Raw genomic sequence first — 8,603 nt, forward strand, 5'->3', positions numbered from 1 at the left:
CACAACATGAGGAAATGTATTAAAGGGCCGCGGCATTAGGAAGGTTGAGAACCATTGCCAAAAATAAATAAAATTGAAACACAAATAATTAAAAATCATTCAAGCCTAATGGAATACTCTGAAAAATAGATCCTGGAATTATTATAAATAGAATTCAGAAGAATAGTGTTTAAATGCCTTCAAGAGATGTGGGTAATGCTTATGAGAACAATGAAAGGATTTTTAAAACGAGAAACCCTCATCATAAAGAATTCCAGAAAATAATAAGATAACAGAATTAGACAACAAGGTAAAAGATATGAGAATTAGAACAGATGAAAAGGAAAACCAAATCAGTAAGTTAGAAGACAAAAAATAAGCAAGTAAATAAAAAGCAAAGGAATTCAAAGAAGGCCTGAGAATGTCATGGGACATTATCAACAGAAACAACCTACCTCTCACTGGGATCCTAGAGCAAGAAAATACATAAATAAATAAATTCTACAAGGGAAATAGGACACGAAATTATGGAAGAAAAGTTCCCAAATGCCCTAAAAGAGGAGAAAATAATTATTCAAGAAACTTTGAAACTCTACATAGGATAAATCCCAAAAGGAAATAAAATCACAATATAAGTTAGTCAAACTCTCTAATTTAAAGGAAAAGGAGAGAATTCGCAACACCATTGGGGGAAAAAGAGCAGTCACCTATAAAGAAAAACTGATAAGGGTAAGCTTGAATTCCTCAACAGAAACAATGCAGGCAAGATTATAATAAAGTAACATAAATAAAATTCTGAAAGGAAAAACTTGCCAACTAAGAGTCCTATACATAGCTAAAGTATCTCTTAAACATAAGAAGAAATAAAGGTATTTCCATACAACCAAAAAATTTAAGGAATTCGTAAAAACATGCCCAGCATTACAAAAGTACTAAGGGGATCGCTATGGACAGAGAATCAATAACAGCAGATAAATCTGAGAGCAACATACAGGACAAGACCACTAAGAAACCAACACATCAGAAACAGAACCCAAAAGAGAAATAGACAAATAGAGAAATTTCCACAGAAACAGAGGTGGAACAAACACAAACACACACACACCACAAAAACACACATACAGAGCATGATGACAGCAACAAGCTTGCATATATCAGTAATGACACTGAATATCAATGGATTAAATGGACCAATCAAAAGAAAGAGAGTGGCAGATAGATTACAAAACAACACCCACCTGCATGCTGCCTACAAGAGACACATCTTAAACTCAAAGAAAAAAATAGACTAAAAACCAAAGAATAGAGAAAATTGATGTGGTAATTACATGATCTGTTGTCAATCTGAGACTTACAAGTGAAGGGGTGGAGTTTACCTGTCAATCAGGTGGCAGCTTGATGACCTCATTTGGAGGTGCTAAGGAGATAAATAGCTCATTTGAGGTAGGACACATGCTCACTCCCTAGAAGACATTGCAGCTGACAAGACACATGGAGCTACTTGGTGCCCTGAGTTGGAGAAGTCACGTGAAGACCCCTGACAGTGCTGAGATGATTACAAAGGCATTGGATCCACAAAACTTCCCACTCACTGGCCTGTGAACTTCCTGCATTTGGCGTCATTGCATGTATTTCATGAGTCTTCTGAAGAGGACTTTGTAGATTGGTATCAGACATATGGGCTAATATTGGACTTGTGGACTTGATCTGGGATGTTTCCTTGATGTACAATTACTCTTTATATAAAGCTCTTTTTTCCATACATATGAGTCTCTCTGGATTTGTTTCCCTAGTCTACCCAGGCTAACACAATTGGCAACCATGAAAAAGAAAGAGTGGCAATATTAAACTCTGATAAAATAGACATCAAGCCAAATAGCATAATGTGAAACAAGAATGGACACTACATAATGATTAAAGCAATGATAAAATTAAAAGATATAACCATAGTTAGCATACACATGCCCAATGAAAGATCTCAAAATACATCAATGAAACCCTCACAGAGTTGAAGAAATAAATAGAGGGCTAGACAATAATAGTGACTTCAAGCCACCACTCGCAAGGAAAAGCAGATAATCAGAAAGAACATCAATTAAAAAAAACCTCAAAAAACCCAAAACAAAAGAACTGAGCAACCCAATCAAGCAGCACCAACTCCTAGACATAAACAAAGCATTCCACCCGTAAGCAGAACAGTATGCAGTCTTCTCCAGTACATATGGTACATACTCTAGAACAGATCGTATATTAGGCCACAGATCAAGCCTTAAAAAATTCAAAAACATTGACACACTACAGTCCATTTTCTCAGAGCATAGTGCTATAAACCTAGAAATCAACATGGAAAGAACAATAACATGAAGCCAAATGCATGGGGACTGAATAAAATACTACTTAAAAACTACTGTTCCGTAGATGAATTAAGAGATTAAATTAAATAATTCCTTGAAACAAATGAGAACGATAATGCAACATACGAAAACTGGGACACAGCAAAAGTGGTAATCAGAGGGCAATTTATAGCAATCAATTCACACATGAAAAAAAGAGGAGAAATCCCCAAACAATACCTTTACAAAACACCTCCAGCACCTACAATAAGAACAACCAGATACACCCTAAAGAAATAGGAGAATGAAATCATGATAAGTAGAATAGAAACAAACAAATTGGAAAACAGAAAAACAATAGGGGAAAAACCAGGAAGACAAGAAGTAGGTTCTTTGAAAGTATTAACCAGGGATGTGAACAGTCTTGTTATCCAACAACGCATTGGAAAGTGACTTAATGCAGATGTAGTTAGCTTAAAATGCAACATTATCATTTGTTCTCCCTTTTGACCTGTTCTTAATTTGTTCTAGTTTTTTTATTATTTTCTGCTTTCATTTCAATTGAGGATTTTCTGTGTGTTAATTTGTCACTGTAGGGGTTTTTTGCATGTTTTTCTGTATATGAAATCCAGTTATCAAACAATGTAATTAATATCACATGAAGTAAAATTTTGATGAAGTTCATCCAGCAATGGTTGCAGAAGGACATTCACAGAGAGCTGCTCCAAATTCAAGCTGGATTCGGAAAAGGCCATGGATTGGGGGATACCATTGCTCATGTCAGATGGATTTTTTTGGCTAAAAGCAGAAAATAGCATAAAGAGGTGTACTTGTATTTACTCGGCAAAGGCATTCAGCTAAGTGGATAACAAACTATGGATAACAATGTGAAGAATGGGAATTTTGGAACACTTGGTTGTCTCATGTAGAACTTGTACACAGAATGAGAGTTGTTCAAATGGAACAAGAGGACACCACATGGTTTCAAATCAAGGAAGGTGTGCATCAGGGTTGTACCCTTTCCTAATGTTTATTCAATCTGTCTGTGGAGTAAATCATTGGAGAAGCTGGATTATGTGAAGAAAGACGCAGCATTATGGCTGGAGAAAGGCGCACTAACAACCTGAGATATGCTGATGATCCGACCTTGCTTGAAAGTGAGGTAATTACTGATGACTATCAAAGACTAGAGTATTCAGGGTGGGTTGCGATGTGTGTAGAGAAAACAAAAACGCTCACAATGGAACTAATGGACATCATGATAAATGGTGAAAATTTTGGAGTGGCCAAGGAGTTCATTTTACTTGGATCCAAAATCAGCATCATCGAAGTAGTCAAGAAATCAGACAACATACTGCAAAGGAGACTCTGCTGCCCAAGATCTTTAAAGTGCTGAGGAGGAAAGATATCACCGTGAGAAATAAGGGGAGCCTGACTCAAGCCAGCATATTTCAATCACCTCATTTGCATATAAACCTGGACAATGAATAAGAAAGACCCAGAAGAATGAACGTATTTGAACGATGGTGTTGGCAAAAATTATTCAAAGTACGATGGGCCACCTCTTTGGGAGAATGTACAGCCAGGAGACTCCTTAGAAGCAAAGATGATAGGAACTTGCCTTACGTATTTTGGAAATGTGATCAGGAGAGACCACTCCTTGGAGAAGGGCCTCACTTTTGGTAAAGTGAAGCTCAACAAAAAAGATAAGGACCCTCGGGAAGATGGATTGCACTGCAACAATAGGTGCAAACACAGTAACAATCGTGAGATAGCTCAGACAGGAGAGTGGCTCCTTCTATTGTAGGTAGGGTCACTGAGTCAGAGCCAGTCAGTGGCACCTAAGAACAGTATACATTATTCAGTGCCCTGGTGGTGCTCTGGGTTAAGCATTGGGCTGCTAACCTAAACATCACAGGAGAAAAACGAGGCACTCTTTTTCCATAAAAATGTACAGCTTCAGAAGCTCTATGAAATTCTACTCTGTCCTACAGAGTTGCTAACAGTTTGAATAAACGCAAGGGCCGTGAGTTCAGGTTTTGAGTTTATACACTCATTAAGGAGCCCAGTTGGTGCAACGGGATGCACCGACTAATCAAAAGGTTGGCAGTTTGAACCCACCCAGCAACTCTGTGAGGGCAAGACCTATCAAAACGATAGCTTGAAAAACTCTGTGGGGCAGTTCTAGTCTGTCATATAGGGTTGTATGAGTATTAGCTGACAGCATCTGAAAACAGCAAAACCCTATCAGAATGGCTTACCTGAAATATGGTGAAAATATCAAACGGTGGTGAAGATGCAGAGAAACCTGATCACACGATCTGTTGTTGGTACAGCCACTAGGAAACAAAACAAAATAAAAACTAAACATACAATAACCAATGATCCCATGTGTGTACTCTTGGGCATTTATACCTCAGAGAAATGAAAATTTACATTCACATACACTTACTCATAATAGTTGAATTTGAAATGGCCTAAAACTGGAAACCCAAAGGTTTTCCATGGGTGAGAGGCTAAACAAGCTGCGATGCATCCAACACAGGGGAAACTACCCGGCAGTAAGAAGGAGCAAATTATGGATACTCACAGCAACTTAGACAGACGTCCAGCGATTTTATGACAGTGAAATAAAGCCAAGTTCAAAAGGTTGTATCAGATGCTCTGTGGTTTCAGTTAGATGCACTTCTCAAAATGAGGAAACTATCGAAATGGGGAATGGACCTGTGGTTTTCAGGGTTCACAGAGAGAGGAGTTACGGCTATAAAAGGTTAGCTTGTAACAGGACTGTCCTATCTCTTAATTGTCACATGAATTGACACATGATAAAATTGCATAAAACCAAATCCACACACATATGCAAGTACATGTAAAACTGAATAAATCTATATAATGTGAGTAGATTGCAACAATGTCAACATCCCTCCTTGAAATATACAAGCTACCATTGAGGGAAGTTGAATGAGGTCTACAGGCTTGTTTTAGTCTTCTTTACACCTGGATGTGAATTTACAATGATCTCAAAATACAATGTTTAAAAATGAAAAAGAAAAATCCTTAGTCTTCAGCCAAACAACAACGAGCCACAGACCAAATCTGGCCCATTAGCCGTAATGATACTTAATGTAATTACAGGTATGTTAGGGTGTGAGTTTTCCATTTCGTTATTAGTTTTCTGTTTGCGATCTCCGCTGGGCATTCCTCTCATTGCCGCTGTCCAACGGGGCCTTGGATAGTTTTAATGCTCTGGTGTAATTCATTCTTAGCGTTTTCATTTGTGAAGGTGTGTGCACGCATGAGAACAAGACAGAAAGGAAGAGATGGAAAGGGCATAATAAGTAGCCACGATTAAACCCGGAAAGGGATGGAAGCTATTTCCTGATTGAGAATTGTAGAGCTGGACAGAGACTGGCAGGCAGAGTATTACAAGTCTTAGAAAGGGGAACTGATTTGCTACAAATCCCTACACAGTGGGTTAGCAACAGAGCTGGAAATAGAGCCCAGGTTTCCAGAACGGAAATCCCAGTTATTTGGATCCACTATTAGAGACAGTTCTTCATTCGTCTGTTGCAGATTACAATTTAGAATCTGAGATTCATTTAACTTCGAATTCTGAAAAGGACTTCAATTTTTTCCCCCATTCAACCTTTCTTCCTGTCTCTGGGCAGAGGAAGCTGGCCACCTGTTCTTAATCCATTCTCATCAGCTGGAGAATCGCTAAGTGAGACATGCCAGCAGTAGCCTGGCCCGGGGAGGACACAGACCTCCCTGTGATGGAAGCTGCATTCAACTGGGGAATCATGGGGACAGCTGGCAGGCGGGGACGTAATCTAAACTGAAGACACAGCAAGTGCCTGCTGTCATTCATCCGGGACTTTTTTCCTCCTAGGTTTCCCTCCTCATTATAACGCAGCTTTGCTGAAACGGGCACAATGGCGAAAGTAAAAGGTAGACTGGGGAATCCAGAACGTGCTGCCAATGACAAAATCATAGAAGACAGAAATAGAAAATAGGTCCACGGTAACAGGAAAGGAGGAGTTAAGGAGCCTGGTGGAATAAACTGCTGGCAGAGAAGAGTAAGGCGGAAATCAAAGTTCTAGATAGATTTTCCAGACACGAAAGGGATGGAGAACAGGGAACTGGTTTCATGCAAGGTGGAAGGACTACTAGGTCGATAGAAAAGTGGGTGCTAGACATGAAACAGCAAAGCAAAAGCATGCGAACAAATCTGACTTCCTGATCTGGGATTGGGAAAAGCGCTCATGGGGGGCAGGTGAGGAGCAGGGTGCAAGGAACCACACGAGTCATCTGCTGTCGGTGCCATCGCTCAGTCAAAGTTAGATACGGCATTCTGGATCAAACAAAAGCCAACCCCACTGCATCAAGTTGATTCCAACTCAATGCGATGTTATTGGACGGGGTAGAACTGCCCTGGGTTTCTGAGACTTTAACTCTTTTTGAGAGTAGAAAGTGCTGTCTTTCTCCCAGCGTGGCTGGTGCTTTTGAACTGATGACCTTGTGGTTAGCAGCCCAACACGTAACCACTACGCTACCCCCAGAAGACCGCCTCCACATAAATTCACTGCTTTTGAGTCAATTCTGATTCACAGGGACCATATAGGGCAGAGTAGAACTGCCCCTGTGGGTTTCTAGGACTAAATCTTGACAGGAGCCGAAAGCCTCATCTTTCTCTCGTGGAGTGGCTGGTGGTTTGTAACTGCAGACCTTGTGGTTAGCAGCCCAACCGGAGTTTTAGCAAACAAAATTGTACTGTGAATTGTTGGTGGAAGAGGGAGGAGAGAAGCTGGCACGAAAGAGGCAAGAGTACTTGCTCCTCCCTAGGTAGGGATGCCCAGGTTGCCTGGGCAAGGCACCATTAGTGGGAGGGAGGGAGGGAGGGAGTCTCAACTGAGGGCACTGAGGGCACACTAAGCCAGCAATTACACTGGACCCAGGTACAAGATCCAAAAAGAGACTTGCAAACAGTCCCGAATATGGTCAAAATTAGCAATATATACAGAGTAGAAAACTGGACATTTAAAGAGTAAAAGATGACTGAAATCACAGGAGAATTAAATAATCAAAACTGCAGATGAACATGTATGGCTTGTTAAATTAAGCAAGGGCCGGTTCCTTCAGTGGGATGCCCACTACAGTGGGAGAAGGTCAGAGGTTGGGCACATTCTGGCTGGGCTGCCTTAACCAAGTTATACTGTAGTTGCAAGAGACTGTATGTCTATAGTGACAACGATGGAATCTTGTTCTTCTTAGTGTCTCACCCTGCCCTCCACTTCATGATTTTGAAAATCAAATTTAAGCTGATGTATGAAAAAAAAGTTATGAAAATTCCAAAGGGCTATTCAAATCCAAGATGATGTCAAGTTGTGCTATCTGATACACAACTGATTAGTAAATGTTTTTTGGATATATATGACATATGATGGATGTGTATAAAGATGGAGAGATGAAGGTATGTGGATGGATGGCTATATAAATTTTACTATAGACATCATATTTGAACTTTGATTTCTTTTTTCCCTTTCTTCTCAAGTCAGTATATCAGAACTTCACAGAGGGAAACTGCCGAGTTTAAAAATAACCTTGGGTTTGCTATAACTTTGTAAAGTAAATTGTATGCAAACATTATCATCTGATAGATAGTAACAGTATCTACCACAGCAGTTAACCACCAAGGGATTAGCCTATAAAGCAGAGCAATCTCTAGGATGTCTTTGCTCAAATGTACTTTGCAGCCATTTCTGTCTCTCTCTCATATAGGAGACAGTAAAAATAAACAGAATCCTGACTGTGAGCTGTTGCCACCAAAATCCTCTTCCGAAGGACAAATTCCAGAAGCCCGGGAGTTCCCGGCTGTAACAGCAATGCTGTCTGGAGGCCGAGCAAGGGGCTGTGGTAATTGTTAGGTACCATCCAGTGTGTTCTAACTCATGTACAACAGAGCAAACTGCAGCCAATCCCGCATCATCCTTACAATTGTTTTTATGTTTAAGCTCCTTGTTTCAGCCAATGTGTCAATGCATCTCCTTCATGTCCTCCTCTTTTTTGCTGCCTGTGTTAATCTGGGTAGACTAAAGAAACAAATTCATATAGACACTCATATGTGTATAAGAGAGAGATTTTTATCCCAGAAAAATTGCACACTAAGAAAACATCAAAGCCCAGTCGAGATCAAGCCCATAAGTTTGATATTACCCCATATGTCAATAGTAGTCCATAAATTCCTCTTTAGACTCATGCAGCCATGCAATGATGCTGAATGCAGGAAGCTCA

The 8,603-nt window shown here is 40.0% G+C and overlaps 1 long non-coding RNA gene across 1 annotated transcript in view; it reads right to left on the reverse strand.

The window, feature by feature from the left end:
* Nucleotides 1–4,651, reverse strand: part of LOC123522512 — a 16,762-nt gene extending 12,111 nt beyond the window's left edge. The window contains exon 1 of the long non-coding RNA XR_006680770.1: nucleotides 4,574–4,651. This is a non-coding gene — a long non-coding RNA (uncharacterized LOC123522512). The remainder of the gene's footprint in view (nucleotides 1–4,573) is intronic.
* Between the last annotated feature and the right edge of the window lie 3,952 nt (nucleotides 4,652–8,603).

This window comes from Echinops telfairi, unplaced genomic scaffold, assembly GCF_000313985.2.
Source record: "Echinops telfairi isolate 266 unplaced genomic scaffold, ASM31398v2 ScPeMD7_7420;HRSCAF=8458, whole genome shotgun sequence".
NCBI classification, from domain to species: Eukaryota; Metazoa; Chordata; class Mammalia; order Afrosoricida; family Tenrecidae; genus Echinops; species Echinops telfairi.